Here is a 12,651-nt window from a genome sequence, read left to right as displayed (position 1 = left end):
TACAGGCATGAGCCACTGCACCTGGCCTAAATTTTAATAATTTTTTTTTTTCTGTAGAGGCAGGCAGAGTCTCGCTTTGTTGCCCTCAGTAGAGTGCTGTCACATCACAGCTCACAGCAACCTCCAACTCCTGGGCTTAGGTGATTCTCTTGCCTCAGCCTCTCAAGTAGCTATAACGATTTTTATTACTGCTGACTATCTTGTCCCCTGTAAAAAGAAGAAATTATAAATTTTTGCTTCTCAAGTTTTAAGTGATGGCATGTATGTTTTGGTTTTTGCTTATTTGTTGTTTTTTGGTTTATCAGAAAAGAGTAAACCCGGGCGGTGCCTGTGTCTCAGTGGGTAGGGCGCCGGCCCCATATACCGAAGGTGGTGGGTTCAAACCCGGCCTCACCAAACTGCAATAAAAAAATAGCCAGGCGTTGTGGCGGGCGCCTGTGGTCCCAGCTACTGGGGAGGCTGAGGCAAGAGAATCGCCTAAGCCCAGGAGTTGGAGGTACTGTGAGCTGTGACACCATAGCACTCTACTGAGGGCGATAAAGTGAGACTCTAGACAAAGAAAAGAGTAAACTCTGTACAAACAGTACTAGGGATTAATTTTATTCATGGATGAATTAAAAAGCATTTACTGACATTTATTCGTAAGTGCCAGGCACTGTGCTAGTCCCTGGAAACTCAGAGGCAACAGTTCATAGGGCCTGTATGCCAATATGTGGTGTTATGGATGTGATACTAGTGATGCAGATGGAGACCAGAGAAGGTCATCTATGAATTGCATCTGGAAGGATGAGTAAGATCTCACCAAGCAATGATGACTTTGTCCTGACCTTGAAGAAATTAATCATGGAGGGATGGAGGCAAAACACCTACCTACACGAGTAATTTCAGCCTGCAGAGTACCTGTTCTTTTAGCACAGCCAAATGAGTGGCACGGGAGCGGAGTGCTGTACACTCACATGTGTTCAATAATGAGAGTGCCCTCAGTCACACATATGTAATACATATATTTTTACCAGAATTGAAATAGGAAGCATATGAAATCATAGAGAAAGCCACAGACAATGACGATACAAAGACCGTTTTGTTGGTCTACAAAATCCTTGCGCTGTGATTGAAGAGATCAGAGAATGACAATAATGAGATAAGCGGCCTTAAGTGTGGGGGGCAGAGAAGAATGACAAGGCATGAGAAAAACCAAGCAGCAAGCATGAACTCAACTGTAGGGAAATGGGGATGGGGGAGTAGGATGGTTTCAGAGCAGGTAGCACGCCTGACAGTAGAAATTTATGGTGATGACTTGTTTCTATTGTATGTTTAAAGTTTTGGGTTTTGAGGCTGATAATCTTCTCCTGTGGGATATAGTTTAGTGTCTTTTTAAGTGTCTGTCTATCTTCTATTTCCTTAGAGGAAAATGTGCTATATTTGCAATTGGACATCAGGAAGGAAAATTGTCATACATTAATTTCACTGAGAGGTTGCTGGAGCCTTTTTTTTTTTTTTTATTGTTGGGGATTCATTGAGGGTACAATAAGCCAGGTTACACTGATTGCAATTGTTAGGTAAAGTCCCTCTTGCAATCATGTCTTGCCCCCATAAAGTGTGACACACACCAAGGCCCCATCCCCCTGCTGGAGCCTTTTGTAAAGTCAGCATTCAAATGTGCATTGTCACCAGGAGAATAGAATGTTAAGCCCAAAAGGGGAACTTTTGCTGTTTGCAAAATCTGGATAGATACCCTATCCTGTGCTTTTTTTTTTTTTTTTGAGACAAGAATCTCACTTTGTGTACCCAATGTACTCAGCCCTACTATGAAACTAATTTAGGGTTTTCACATGAAAGCTATAACCCAGTTACAACCTAAGAATAGGGGGAAAGGCGGGGGAGAGGGATAGAGGGAAGGGGATTGGTGGGATTACACCAGCGGTGCATCTTACAAGGGTATATGTGAAACTTGGTAAATGGTCTGTGAAGCTAGTGAATGATGCCCCATGAATATATCAATGTACACAGCTATGATTTAATAAAAAAATAATAAATAAATAAAATCAGAAAAAAAAAAAGAATCTCACTTTGTCACCCTCAGTAGAGCGCTATGGCATCACAGCTCACAGCAACCTTAAACTCTTGGGCTTTAAGCAATTCTTTTGCCTCAGCCTCCCAAGTAGCTGGGACTACAAGCGCCCTCCACAACATCTGGCTATTTTTAAAGATGAGCTTTTGGCTCTGGCTCAGGCTAGTCTCAAACCTATGAGCTCAGGCAATCCACCCACCTTGGCCTCCCAGAGTGCTAGGATTACAGGCATGAGCCACTGTGCCTGGCCTATCCTGTGCTTTTTAATCTATAGATAACTATGTTTGGAGTGATGGTAAGCTAAGAGGGATAATGAAGAAGAAAGTGGTGATGCTTAAAAAGTCAATAATGAGATCCTTGGCCCTTGACACTGATATTCCTTGGGGATAATATCCTCCTCATGGTTGCAGAGCTCTTTAGTGGCAGGGCTAAGAAAGAAACCAGGTGGTGCCTTTTTGCTACTAAGCTGCTGTTCTAAGCATAAGGCGGTGCTTTCTTAAGTATGGTTCCAGGACCAACATTATTTGGGCATTAATTAGAAATACAGATCCCAATGCTCTGTCCAAGGCCTACTGAATGGAACTCTAGGGGTCGAGTCCAGCAGTCTGTGTTTTAAGACTCCCGTCTCCTTGATGCAAAGGAGAATGAGATCAAATGGGTAGCAGAGTGAACTGGGAAAGGGATTGGTGTAAGAACCTATGATTTGTTTCAGTATTCTCATCTATAAAAAGTGCATAATCAAAAGTAAATAAAAAGAGGTCAGGTGCGGTGACTCACACCTGTAATCTTAGCACTCTGGGGGGCCGAGGTGGGTAGAGGGTAGATCACTTGAGCTCAGGAGTTTGAGACTAACCTGAACAAGAGTGAGACCCTGTCTCTACTTAAAAAAAAAAAAAAAAAAGAGAAACTGAGGCAAGAGGATCACTTCAGCCTTAGAGTTTGAGGTTGCTGTAAGCTATGACACCACCACACTCTACCAAAGGCTACAAAATGAGACTCTGTCTCAAAAATAAATAGGCTGAGTCTGTAGCTCAGTGGGCAGGGCGCCAGCCACATATACCCAGGGTGGCGGGTTTGAACCCAGCCTGGGCCTGCTAAACCACAATGGCAACTACAACCAAAAAAAGAAAAAAAGCTGGGCATTGTGGTGGTTATCTCTGTCCCAGCTACTTGGGAGGCTGAGGCAAGAGAATTGCTTAAGCCCAAAAGTTGGAAGTTGCTGTGAGCTGAGATGCCACAGAACTCTACCGAGTGTAACATAAATAAATAAAATAGAATAATCACCAGGTTGTTGCTCTGCTGTTGGTTGTGAGTATAGAATAAAGTCATTTACACCATAATAGATAAAGGACTTGCCCCAAATAGTGGAAAGCTGGAGTAGTATCTTATCTTACAATGATTGCTCATCTCTTCATTGGTAGCTTGAAATTAGCTGTAGTGAGAAATCGCAAAATCCTACTGTCAGGGTCTTCCTCTCATCCCTACTTGGCTTACCAGCCCACCACTGGTTCTGGAATACAAACTCATTGAATTTCTTTTTTCCTAGTTTGTAACTACTAGGTCTTCAGTTGCTAAGATAAAAATTACTTGAATGATTATAGAATTCCTTTAGGTTTTGCTTTGCAGGGAGGAAACAAGGCCTAGAGCAGAAGCTCACACCTGTAATCCTAGCACTTGGCAGTCTGAGGTGGGAGGACCCCTTGAGCTCAGGAGTTTTGAGACCAGAAAAGTAGAAAAAGTAGCCTTGGGCATTGTGCCAGGCACCTGTAGTCCCATCTAAGGCTAAGGCAGGAGGATTGCTGGAACAGGAGTTAACCTTGAGGTTGCTGTGAGCTAGGCTGACACCATGCTACTTTAGCCCCGGAGATAAGGTGAGACTGTTAAGTTAGGGGAACAGTCTAACTTTTTTTTTTTTTTTGGAGACAAGAGTGTCACTTGTCACCCTTAGTAAAGTGCCCTGGTGTCACAGGTCACAGCAACCTCAAACTCTTGGGCTGAAGCAATTCTCTTGTCTCAGCCTCCCAAGTAGCTGGTACTATAGGCGCCTGCCACAATGATCGGCTATTTTTTTTTTTTTTTAAGAGACCCAGTCTCTACAGGAGAAACTTACTAAATGCAGAATACAAATGTCTACATACAGTAACTAAGAAAATGCCATGAAGGCTATGTTGAATAGTTTGATGAGAATATTTCAGATTGTATATGAAACCCGCACATTGTACCCCTTGGTTGCACTAATGTACACAGCTATGATTTAACAATAAAAAAATTAAAAAAAATTTAAATAAATATATAAGAAATAAAAAGAGACCCAGTCTCACTTTTGCTGTGGAGTCTGGTCTCAACTCCTGAGCTCTAGCAATCCACCCACCTCAGCCTCCCAGAGTGTTAGAATTAACAGGTGTGAGCCACTGTGCCTGGCCGAGCTTAGGAGTTCTAAATCAGACGAAGCAAAAGCAAGACCCCCTCTCTATTAAAAATAGAAAAAATTGATGGGGCAGTGCCTGCCCCAAAAAATTGATGGGGCAGAGCCACTCTGTGGCTCAAAGGAGTAGGGCGCTGGCCCCATACGTCAGAGGTGGTGGGTTCAAACCCAGCCTCGGCCAGAAATTGAAAAAAAAAATTGGTCACTGTGGTGGGCACTTGTAGTCCCAGCTACTTGAGAGGCTCAGGCAGGAGGGTCATTTGAACCCAAGAGTTTAAAGTTGCTGTGATCTAGGCTTATGCCATGGCACTCTATGTGGGGCCACACAGTGAGACTCTTCTCTCAAAATAGACAGTGAGACTCTTGTTTCAAAATATAAACAAATCCTCAATCATATCCTTTGCAACTAAAGTTATGATAAAACAAATTGTGGCAGAGCACACAATGTAACCAAAGTAGCAAGCCACCTTAAGTGTAGGCTCTACAGGGAGCTATTAAACAGACCAGCATAAGTTCCAAGTCACCTCCCTGGTATTTTGGAAAGCAAAAGAGATGATAAGTCCTTGAACAATAGGCAAGTATAAGAAAGCACTTCAGGGCGGCGCCTGTGGCTCAGTGAGTAGGGCGCCAGCCCCATATGCCGAAGGTGGCGGGTTCAAACCCAGCCCCGGCCAAACTGCAACAAAAAAATAGCCGGACGGTGTGGCGGGCGCCTGTAGTCCCAGCTGCTCGGGAGGCTGAGGCAAGAGAATTGCGTAAGCCCAAGAGTTAGAGGTTGCTGTGAGCCGTGTGACGCCACGGCACTCTACCCGAGGGCGGTACAGTGAGACTCTGTCTCTACAAAAAAAAGAAAGAAAGCACTTCAGTTTTAAAGTTTGATGAAAGTCCAGCATGGATTGGAGAAAGAAAAAGAATTAAATTTCTCAAATTTGGCCTGCAACAATGACCAGTTGAAAACATACTTTAGGTGGCTCGGCGTCTGTGGCTCAAGTGGTTAAGGCGCCAGCCACATACACCTGAGCTGGCAGGTTCGAATCCAGCCTGGGCCCACCAAACAACAATGACAGCTGCAACCAAAAAAAATAGCTGGGTGTTGTGGCAGGCACCTGTAGTCCCAGCTACTTGGGAGACGGAGGCAGGATGCTTGAGCCCAGGAGTTGGAGGTTGCTGTGAGCTGTGATGTCACAGCGTTCTACCCAGGGTGAGAGCTTGAGGCTCTGTCTTAAAAAAAAAAAAAAAAAAAAGGGTGGCGCCTGTGGCTCAGTGAGTAGGGCGCCAGTCCCATATGCCGAGGGTGGCGGGTTCAAACCCAGCCCCGGCCAAACTGCAACCAAAAAAAAAAAAATAGCCGGGCGTTGTGGCGGGCGCCTGTAGTCCCAGCTACTCGGGAGGCTGAGGCAGGAGAGTCGCTTGAGCCCAGGAGTTGGAGGTTGCTGTGAGCCGTGTGACGCCACGGCACTCTACCCGAGGGCGGTACAGTGAGACTCTGTCTCTACAAAAAAAAAAAAAAAAAAAAAAAAAAAAGAAAACATACTTTAGGGGTGGTGCCTGTGGCTCAGGGAGTAGGGCACCAGCCCCATACACCAGAGGTGGTGGGTTCAAACCCAGCCCTGGCCAAGAAACTAAAAAAAAAAAAAGAAAACATAGGCTCTTGGGGCGGCGCCTGTGGCTCAAAGGGGTAGGGCGCCGGCCCCATATGCCGGAGGCGGGTTCAAACCCAGCCCTGGCCAAAAACTGCAAAAAAAAAAAAAAAGAAAAGAAAACATATTCTCTGTGCCTGTAGCTCAAGTGGCTAGGGCGCCAGCCACATACACCAAAACTTGTGGGTTTGAAATCAGCCCTGGCCTGCCAAACAACAATGACGACTACAACCAAAAAATACCCAGGCATTGTGGTGGGCGCCTGTAGTCCCAACTACATGGGAGGTTGAGGCAAGAGAATTGCTGAAGCCCAAGAGTTGGAGGTTGCTGTGAGCCTGTAGTCCCAGCTGCCTGGGAGGCGGAGGCAGGAGAATCACTTGAGCCCTGGAGTTGGAGGTTGCTATGAGCTGTGATGGCACAGCACTCTACCCAGGACAACAGCTTAAGGCTTTGTCTCAAAAAAAAAAAAAAATAGGTGGCACCTATAACTCAGTCAGTAGGGTGCCACCCGACCGGCCACATGCACAAGGGCTGGTGGGTTCGAACCCAACCCTGGCCTGCTGAAAATGAAAAAATGGCCAGGTGTTGTGGCGGGCACCTATAGTCCCAGTTACTTGGGAGGCTGAGGCAAGAGGATGGCTTAAGCCCAAGAGTTTGAGGTTGCTGTGAACTGTAACACCACGGCACTCTACTGAGGTGACAAAGTGAGACTGTCTTAAAAAAAATCAATCAATCAATAAAATAGGCCCAAGCATTGTGAACTTATAGTCCCAGTTATTTGGGAGGCTGAGACAGTAAAATAATTTGAGGCCAGGAGTTTGAGGCTACAGTGTGCAGAGCCTGTGCATTGACGCTGCATTCTCCAGCCTAGGCAACATGGAGAGACTTGTCTTAAGGGAAAAAAAAGCCCTAGATCATGTATTGATAAAATTCCTTTTATAGTTACAGAAAATAGTGCAATTCTATTTTCAAGGACCTGAATCTGAAGGCTTTTGTTTATTCCTTTCAGGGGTGGCATTTATTAATGGTGGGACCACTTCAAAGCTTTGAATCTAAAGTCAGCATGTAAGGAAAACAAACTATTTTTTTTTTATCACAGATGTAATAAGGCAACAGTCACTATTGCTGAGAGAAAGCTAATACTATCCGGATCTACATTAATATTCAACAGAGGTTTTTACTGGTCACCTTCTTCTGCTAGACTCAAACAAGGAAGAAGAAAAAGAACCCTCCTATTCTAGCAGAGGAGATACATACTCCTTTTTCTTTCTTTTTCCCACGTCAACAACACAGAGCTATAGCGCCCCAAAGTCAAACAGCTGTTGGTCATTTATGGGAAAGTTGCAATGCTAAACCTTAAACAGATGGGCAGATTATTTCTTGCTATGTTTATACTTTTCCTAGCAACAGGGGACTGAATGCACGGCTTATTTTCCTATGTGACAAGCCCTGAAAGAGAGGCAAAGAGCCAATGGAGAGTCATCTGAGTTTACCAGCCTCAATTCTGTCTTCCTGGAAGATACAGCCTGGATACCTGAGGGTACAAACAACCAGAGACTGCTCCTCTGTAGGACACACCCAACTTTCTCAGCCATAGTATTTGCAAACAATCTGTGACCGATAACATTAGAACTAAATACCCATCCTGTTCCCTACATCTTTAAGCTACCTCTGTAAATAGATCAGGGCTGACTATGAAAAAGTTGTGTCATTTTCCAGCTTAGGCAATTCATGGCTTGTGTGCCTCCATCATTTCTTTGCCCTGCTGCTTCAACACAGAAGGCCTTGAATTCCAGATGGTGTAGTTAGAAGATGGAAGGCAGGCTACTTGGCTCACACTGGGGAGAAACACATATTGCATAAAACCATTATTCAAGAGTTTGTCCTTTGCAGCAATTAACACGAAGTGATTTTACTAATAATACAGGGATAATCCTGACTTCTCCATAAGGCACTGCTGACTTTCTCCATGTCCTACTTTGTGACTGCTCCCTGTTCTTCAGTAAAAGTCCCCAGAGTTGTGTTCAACCATTTTCATAACCAGATCAAAAAACTTAACCTGGGAGAATTCACCTAGCTCTGGAGTTTCAACTAGTACGCTTGTAATAACAACTCCCATTGGTTTGGGGCACTTTCCATGCCTGGGAAATGCTGGCATTTCCTGAGCTCAAGAAATTCTCAGGCGGTGCCTGTGGCTCAAAGGGGTAGGGCGCCAGCCCCATATGCCAGAGGTGGCGGGTTCAAACCCAGGCCTGGCTAAAAAAAAAAAAAAAACTGCAAAAAAAATAAGAAGAAGAAATTCTCCTTGGGCGGCGCCTGTGGCTCAGTCGGTAAGGCGCCAGCCCCATATACCGAGGGTGGCAGGTTCAAACCCAGCCCCGGCCAAACTGCAACAAAAAAATAGCCAGGCATTGTGGCGGGCGCCTGTAGTCCCAGCTGCTCGGGAGGCTGAGGCAGGAGAATCGCCTAAGCCCAGGAGCTGGAGGTTGCTGTGAGCTGTGTGAGGCCACGGCACTCTACGGAGGGCCATAAAGTGAGACTCTGTCTCTACAAAAAAAAAAAAAAAAAGAAATTCTCCTCATTGGCCTCCTGGAGTGCTAAGATTACAGGTGTGAGTCTGTCTGTCTCAAAAAATTGCGTGTGTGTGTGTGTGTGTGTGTGTGTAATGCACTTTAAATTCTAATTTAAATCTTTAATTTCTTGTGACCATAAGCCTGGAAATGTTTCTTCTGGCTGGAGTGCAACTATAGTTATGAGACATAATTGATCCAAACCACGTAGGCACGTTGTAAATTTGGTGACAGTTTAAATATAGAGAGTTAAATTTTATTTATTGAGATAGATTTTTTATTTTTATTATTATTTTTTTGAGACAGACTCTCACTGTTACCCTGGGTAGCGTGCTTCTTGCCTCAGCCTCCCCAGTAGCTAAGACTACAGGCATGTGCCAGAATGCCTAGCTAGTTTTTTCTATTATTAGTAGAGACAGGGTCTTGCTCTTGCTCCGGCTGGTCTCAAACTCCTGAGCTCAAGTAATCCACTGGCCTCAGCCTCCCAGAGTGCTATGGTTACAGGTGTGAGCCACCACACTCAGCCAAGATAGATTTTTTAAATGTATGTTCATGTATACATTGATAAATGTTATTTAGTTATTCTTAGGTTGGGATAGGAGTCACTATTAATAATATCTGTATATAAATTTTAATCCATACATTTATTTTATTTTATTTCTTGAGACAGATTCTTACTTTGTCACCCTTGGTAGAGTGCTATGGCATCATAGTTCATAGAAACCTCAAACTCGTGGGCTCAAGTGATCCCCTTGCCTCAGCCTCCCAAGTAGCTGGGACTACAGGCACCTGCCACAACACCCAGCTATTTTTAGAGACAGGGTCTCTCTCTGGCTCAGGCTCGTCTCCAACCCGTGAGCTCAGACAGTTCACACGCCTCAGCCTCCCAGAGTGCTAGGATTACAGGTGTGAGCCACTGCACCTAGCCCCAGGTCCCATACATGATTTTAATTTTTTTTTTAGAGACAGAGTCTTAACTTTATCGCCCTCAGTAGAGTGCCCTGGCATCACACAGCTCACAGCAACCTCTAGCTCCTGGGCTTAGGCAATTCTCTTGCCTCAGCCTCCTGAGTAGCTGGGACTACAAGCACCCGTCACAATGCCCGGCTAGTTTTTTTTTTTTTTTTTGTAGAGACAGAGTTTCACTTTATTGCCCTCGGTAGAGTGCCGTGGCGTCACACAGCTCACAGCAACCTCCAACTCCTGGGCTTAAGCGATTCTCCTGCCTCAGCCTCCCGAGTAGCTGGGACTACAGGCGCCCGCCACAACGCCCGGCTATTTTTTTGTTGCAGTTTGGCCGGGGCTGGGTTTGAACCCGCCACCCTTGGCATATGGGGCCGGCGCCCTGCTCACTGAGCCACAGGCGCAACCCCGCCCGGCTAGTTTTTTTGTTGCATTTTGGCCAGGGCTGCGTTTGAACCTGCCACCCTCGGTATATGGGGCTGGTGCCCTACCCACTGAGCCACAGGTGCTGCCCGCCATACATGATTTTTAGATGCCTTACAAAATTATGTGGCACTGGAAAGACTGTCGATATTTCAGTAAAGCTCAATTCTTTGAATTCTTTCCAAGATATGTGCCAAAAATCACTTGGAGATCTTTAACTGGAAATCAGTAAACAACTCCACCAGATCCTCCTTTGATGTTGTATAATGGCAACCTCTTTTCTCTAAGGTTGTTCCCCTCGGAACTTGCTGTGGTTTAAATGTGTCCCCCAAAGCTTATGTTGGAAACTTAATGCCCAGTGTAACAGTGTTGAGAGGTGGTGATTAAGTCATGAGGACTCTGCTCTCCTGACTGAATTAATGCCATTATCATAGGAGTGGGTTTGTTCTAAAATTAAGTTTGACCCCCTCTTATTCTGTTTCATACTCTCTGTTTTGCCATGCAATCAATGCCTTTCTGCCATGAGATGACAACCAGGAGGCCCTGAGGCCTTCACCAGATTCAGCCCTTTGATCTTGAACTTCCCAGCCTCCAGACCATAGACGATACATTTTTGTCCATTATAAATTACTAAATCTGAGGTATTCTGCTATGGCCACCTAAATGGACTAAGACAAGCCTCAGGAATAAAGTAGAGCAGTTTAACAATATGCCCACCAGCGGAAGCCCCATGAGAGTAGGATCTTCTTGGGCTGGGCTGCCCTCTACTCCAGGGTCCTAAGCAAGGGGTCACAGGAGTTTTCTTCCAGCTCTCTCTATTCCTTTCCCTTTTTACTTTTTAATCTCTGGATCTAAAACTTCTTTGAGCTGAAAATCAGGATTGTTTTCTGCCTCCTGCCCTAATAACCCTTCATCCAGAGTTGACTACCTCTTTGGAACAAAAACTTTCCCTATATAATCAGCAAATCTATCCAGTGAACTAAAACTCTACTCTTAAAAACAACCTTTGTGGGCGGCGCCTGTGGCTCAGTCAGTAAGGCGCCGGCCCCATATACCGAGGGTGGCGGGTTCAAACCCGGCCCCGGCCAAACTGCAACCAAAAAATAGCCAGGCGTTGTGGCGAGCGCCTGTAGTCCCAGCTACTCGGGAGGCTGAGGCAAGAGAATCGCTTAAGCCCAGGAGTTGGAGGTTGCTGTGAGCTGTGTGAGGCCACGGCACTCTACCGAGGGCCATAAAGTGAGACTCTGTGTCTACAAAAAAAAAAAAAAACAACCTTTGTAACAACAAAGGTGGCCTGGTAAAGCTAGCCTACCACATCCACCTCCCAGTTTCAAAAAGACAAGTTTGCCGAAAGCTTTCAGTGTCAGCTGTTTGAGCCATTTACAGTCAGCTCTTACACAATGCACGGAACTAGCAGGCTGTACCCAATTCACTAAACTACTCTGGAAAATTGTGTGGTGCTGGCCCCTAACTTGCCTCCGTTAGCATTTTAGTTCAGGCCATTAACTTTGCTTTTGTATCTGAATCTAAGGGATTCTTGCTTTCTTTTTGATCACATTAATTTCTCAGGTTTCACCAGGACCATCTCACTTTTAAAAAATTATCTTCTTTTTTTCTCTTTTGATATTATTCCCTTTTCCAATAAAGGCAAAATCACAACATCAAAAGGTGCATATATTGGTAACTTTTTCTTTTGCATCAACCTTTGCTTTAAGACAAAAGCAGCACTCTCTTCTCTCCTAGAAGACAGCTTGATGCCTTGGAAATAGCCCTGAAGCTGGTGGAGACAAGGCTGTTACTAGGTTTCATTCTGACATTGACAGTGACTTAGGTTAACTCTCTTTACCCTAGACCTCAATTCTTGTGTCTAAGCAATTGGATACAAAATTTTCTTCTGTCTGATCTTCCTATCTAGGAATCAAGGATCAAGGCAAAAGCTTTGTCGTATTTTTATAAGAGTTCCAAGCACTTAGTTAGCTATGAACATAAATGTCCATTATTTATGTGGAAATATATATAAGTGGAAAGTATTCCCCAGAATTTGAGGCCAGTTCACAAGGAGCTTATTCTCATGATCTCAGGGAACATGGTGGAGTAAGTGAGCTTAATGGAGGAAGATACAGCTCTGATTGGTGGGCAGACCTAGAAAGTAAAGTGTTACTATATTTCCTGAAGTCCATCGTCCAACTGTGAAAAGCAAGGGCCACATTGCTGAGGCCTGGGCTGGCAGAAAACATGGGTGGATGTGGTGCTCTGCCAACTTAGTCCCACCTAACTGGTTTCCACAGGTCCCCTTAGGCAGGTGGGGCGGTGCCCAGGCAGTGAGTGAGTCATGGTACCTGCTTCTGCACAGCAGTTAGCCCAGCCTGCCCTGGGGAAGAAATGCTGGGGCTACCTGGGAAAGCTAGGTTGACCTGAGGGCAGCTGCCAGAAGGGCCTGTTATTCTCAGGCCTGGGGCAGATGATAGGTCCCGTGGAGCAGGAAAAAGAGCATTCTGGGGGCGGCACCTGTGGCTCAAGGAGTAGGGCACCGGCCCCATATGCCAGAGGTGGTGGGTT

This window comes from Nycticebus coucang, chromosome 17 (assembly GCF_027406575.1).
Source record: "Nycticebus coucang isolate mNycCou1 chromosome 17, mNycCou1.pri, whole genome shotgun sequence".
NCBI lineage: Eukaryota > Metazoa > Chordata > Mammalia > Primates > Lorisidae > Nycticebus > Nycticebus coucang.
This window is presented reverse-complemented; position numbering follows the sequence as displayed.